The 4918-nt window shown below is 39.2% G+C and overlaps 1 non-coding gene across 1 annotated transcript; it reads right to left on the bottom strand.

Moving 5' to 3' along the window:
- Positions 1-381: 381 nt before the first annotated feature.
- Positions 382-545, bottom strand: LOC142441736 (U1 spliceosomal RNA). The gene has a single exon (XR_012783086.1). It is a non-coding gene; the product is annotated as a U1 spliceosomal RNA (small nuclear RNA).
- Between the last annotated feature and the right edge of the window lie 4373 nt (positions 546-4918).

The following is a 4918-nucleotide window of genomic DNA, read 5'->3' as shown; positions in this document are numbered from 1 at the left end:
TTGGCAAAGCGCCCACATTTATGAAGTCATATACATAAAATTCTTTCATGATATTGATTTTTAAAATTTTAATGTTGTGAAATATAAAGGTCACTAAGTTTAATTATTCTAATAGGAATATATAGTTGATACTGAAAACTGATGTATTGCATCAACATCAATGCTTTCAATGTAATTTCTTACTGAATTAAATGACTAAATGAAATTAAAAGTAGTCATTCATAATATCCCAAAGTTTGATAATAAGGAATGTATACTGTATTTATATAGTAAACTACCCATCGAATTGATATGTTATTCAAACAGTTATACCAGTGTAAGACAAGGATAAAGTTCATTTACTTTTTTTGTTTTCTTTTTTACTTTGTTTTCTTTTTAATGCAGGGGAAAACACAGATGCAGTCCCCCACTACCACAAATTATGCAGTCAAATTCCCCACATTTGGGGAAATCGCGGGGGTCAGCACGTCCGGAGTGCAGTGGATAAGCCTCGCCCTGGGAAAACCACCTTCATGATCATGGCATCTCTACTACGAGGTAAGTATGATCGTTATAGTGTTAACATTAATATAAATTATAGAATCAATGGATACCAAATTAGTGTTCATGAAAACAATGTTTCTGAAGCGAAACATGTTTGAGAAATTGAAAAAAAGATGCTTTAATCAGGAATAAAGGAGCCCTGCAGGAAAAAAGATGGAGATTTCTACTCCTGTAAAGCGTTACAGTCCCCGGAGCCCACAGTGGCAGCTCCACCCTGTCCTATAGAGTCGCTATAAGTCAGAATCTACTCCATGGCAGTGAGATCTTTTGGTTAGTAGAAGTGTTGGGGAGACCAGGGCCTGGCTGATCATTCAAATCCACCAGTTGCTCTACAAAAGAAATGATGAGACTACATGTTTCTTTAAAAATGTACACCCTTGAACAGCTTATAAATGCTCCTGATCAGTTTGAATTAACTCAATGCTAGTAGGTTCAATCCTTAATCTATTGGTTCTATAAATTTCATTAGGTGTGTGCTTGTGAGTGCATGTGTGTGTGTTTAGGGAAGAGCGGGAAGGCGGTAATGATTTTCTAAACTGATTCAAAAGTTATTTTTGAAATTGGGGGAGGAGCAACCTCCATTGAAATTGGTTGAAAAAAAACACAATTTTTTAGAATTTTTGGTGTTGTTGTTTTTAGTTGCCATCAGTAATTTTCAACTCATGGCTGTGATGTGCTGATTACATGAGATTGTCAAAACAATGAGCTGTCCCAAGCATATTCCCAGGTATATTTCCTAAGGCACATCTGGATGGGTTTTAAGTGCCCACATCTGGATTAGTCTTTGTGCTTAACCATCTGCACTCCTCTGGATTCATAGTCTGGACCAACAGAGAGAATAAAAACGTAAATGGAACCAAGAAAATTTCAGTGATGAGTATGTTTCCTTAAAAATTCAAAATAATTTATGTGCCCACAGAAATATTTGAGATGCTTTAAAAGGTGTTTGCAGATGAATGCTACTGAGACTGATGATTATTATTTTCTTTTCATTACTTTTACTTATTGAGAAACATAATGTTAGAGATTGAACACTAAAACCTACATGGCTGAGGATCTGTTTTTAACAACTCATTGTCTTATCTGTTTGCTTGGTTTGGGTTTGGGTTTGTGTGTTTCTTGGTGCAGATCCATCGGGTGTTCACGGTTTTGGACAGTGACTTGCTTTGATCTTGTGACCATCACATAATTTAATATCTTTGTTTCTTATCGACTAATCCATTTTATTCAGATGGCTGCTTATTTGGAATCAAATCTTTAAGACCCGAGATGCTTTTTTATCTAAAAAAACAGGCACCATCCAATTTTTTCACCACATTTTTCTGTAACACCCATATCTTCTGTGCTCCCTTCCTGAGGGCGAGCATTAAGCAGAGCCGTGATTTACTAATTGTTCTTAAGTTGGAGCTAGGATTTACTCCAAGAACAAAACCCATTACTGGGTCTATGGGCGTTTTCCTTTGTTTGTTTGTTTTCTGTTTTCATCTGCCTTGGCTCATTTTCAAAACCTCCTTGCTAATTTATGGTACAGTCGTCATGTTTGCTGATCCAAATGTCAGCTCCCATGCTGCTGGACTTGTGACCCAAGGTGCCTACTCTCTATGCACAACCTCATGAGACGTCCATTGACAGTGATCAACAACGCACGCTCCTGTACCATCATGTTTGCAATTCAGGCTTCTGTTTCCTCTTTCCACTCAGAGACCAGTTTTGTGTTACCCACCTAGTGACTGGTGACCCTGTAACCATATGCGAACCACCTCAAAGCTGATGGAAAACATAATGCTTAACTCAGTGTGATAGTTAAGGTTTATTGTGCTAACGTGGCTGATAAACACATGCGGAAAGAATTGAAGGGCAGAGAGATAAATGGCTCAGTGAGCCACACCTTTCTTGTCTCCAGTCTCTTGTTCTCTGATGGTCATATTAGTGTGTGACTGCTTCAGCTGTCAAGACTCACTTCCTATGAGACATCCCTGAGGAGAAGCCACAGGGACTTAGCCTGATGCAGCTCTAGGTGCTGGAGAAGCCGCATGGAGACCCCTGCCAGTGCTGAGATGCTTACACCGCCACTGGATTCAAAGAATTTCTACCCACTGGCCTGTGACCCTCCTGTACTCAGTGTCATTGTGCGTTTTGTGAGTTTGATGAGGGCTTTGTAGATAAGTGTCAGATATATGGGCAAAGTTGGACTTATGGGCTTGCACTGGACTGGGTTGGGGTGCTTTCTAAATATACACTTCCCTATATATAAAACTCTCTCATACATATATGAGTTTTTGCGGATTTGTTTCTCTAGTTTTCCCAGACTAACACACTCTTAGAGGCCTCATCCCATATTTTTATTCAATAGAACAGTTTAGTTAAGGATTTAATTACGCTGAATGTGGATTGAACTCTACTGCTTTAAGAATTTAGTTTAGTATCTGATTCTATTTGGTTTATATTGATTTCTTCTGCTTATTTTTCTGCTTATTATTGTTGACATAAGGATTTATAGATGTGATTATGGGAAGTATGAAAATGGAGAGCTTGCAAGCCCATTTGTCTTCAGCTATTAAAATTGGATCCTTAAATGGGTTTAGGACATGCCTGCACAGAAGGTTCTGAAAAGATATGCCCCACCCAGTATTCTGGAGTACTGAGAAAATTTGCATTCCAAGAGATTTTTGCCTGGGAGGCTGTTGACAGATTGAAGATAAAAGGAACTCTTTGGAAGTTGAAGTTTGAATTAGTGGATTTTGTCAGAAGCTGAACAATTCTGGAACCATGAAGAAAACTTCTCTCTAGGACTGAATGTTAAAGGAAGCCCATGGGTAGGCTGAAATGCTTGCAAAGTGACCACCTGAATCCGTTTGTTGAGTGGAAGTGGGAGATATGCAGCAATAAAGAGACGGGTTGTGTCTGGACACTGACACCGTGGATCCGGTTCACAGGGACTAGAAGAGACGATGAGAGTGGCTGCCTTGAAGTTCATGACCGAGCCCAAGTTGCCAGGATTGTTGAGAATATATGGCAAGTCCGTGATCAATGTATGGCAAGCCCATGGCAAGGCGACCAATGAGCAACCTGGTGAGGCTAAGTGAGGCAGCCCACATTGAGTTGACCACAACCCGACCAGATGAAGCGGAGATTTTTGACTCTGTGAACCGGTGCGTATATTACTGCTGAAATGACCTGTCCTGATTTGGCATTGCTTCTGGAAGCGGAAATCACAAGGTTCCAACTAGAATGAAGATTCTTCCCATCAAAGAATATGATTGTCTCCTCAGAGCACTGGGTTGTAAGAGGGCAGTATAGAACTTGGATACCCACAATTGGGAGGATAAAGGCATGAATTGGCCTCCTTACAAACTTTCACAGGGGAATATATTCATAGAAATATATTTATAACATTAAGATGTTAGTGTTACTTAACTGCAATAGTTAGGCATAGAATTTTGTTGTGTTGTCCACTTATAGAATGCTATGTTTAAATAAGTGGCACATTTTTTAATTGTATGTATTTTAGTTTCATCCTATTAGGTAGAGATAAGATTTTATTATTTTTTGTTTGAAAATTACATGTAGTTAAAGAGTTATTTGAAAGTGTCAAGTTGACAAGGGGTCATCTGTGTTAGTTACATAATCTGGTATCAGTTTGAGGATTAAGAGTGAAGGCGTGGAGCCTTGTCTATCAATCAGGATATAGCCAATGAGACCTCTGTGCGTGCATGGCCTCCTGAGGAGTTTGAGAACGCCTATATTTCCTCTTTGGAAGCAGGAAACACACTCTTTCTGCTCATTCCGTGAGAGATGCTCTACAGACAAGACACATGGTGTTATGCTCTGGGATCTCGAGAAGGCATGTGGACCTAACCTGATGCAACCAGACCTCTAGAGTTGGAGAAGCCACATAGAGATCCTTGCCAGAGGTGAGATGCATACAATGCCACTGGATCCACAAGACTTCCAACCCACTAGCCTGTGATCATCCTGAATTTGGTATCATTGTATGTATTTTGTGACACTGAAGAGGGCTTTATAGATTGGTATTGCAAATATGGGCTAATATTGGACTTATGTACTTAATCTGGACTGGGCTGGGATATCTTCTCAATATTCAACTGCTCTCATTTATAAAGCTGTTTCTTAAACACATATCAGTGTCCATGAATTTGTTTTGCTAGTTCACCCAGACTAACATACCTTTCAACAGGGAGTGAATATATTTGAAATTTAGATGACATATCATAATATTGTAAAAATTTCAGTCACTACTCACCAGTATGGGAAATACAACTTTGTCTTTCTAGACTATATTTTTCCAATTGACCTTGGTGTTCCTTAAGATTGTGGTCCTGAGTCCCCAGATCCAGCTATTGACTTCTCAACA

Source organism: Tenrec ecaudatus, chromosome 2 (assembly GCF_050624435.1).
Source record: "Tenrec ecaudatus isolate mTenEca1 chromosome 2, mTenEca1.hap1, whole genome shotgun sequence".
In the NCBI taxonomy this organism is placed as follows: Eukaryota; Metazoa; Chordata; class Mammalia; order Afrosoricida; family Tenrecidae; genus Tenrec; species Tenrec ecaudatus.
Note: the sequence above shows the minus strand (reverse complement) of the source record. Positions and strands in the feature narration are given on the sequence as shown.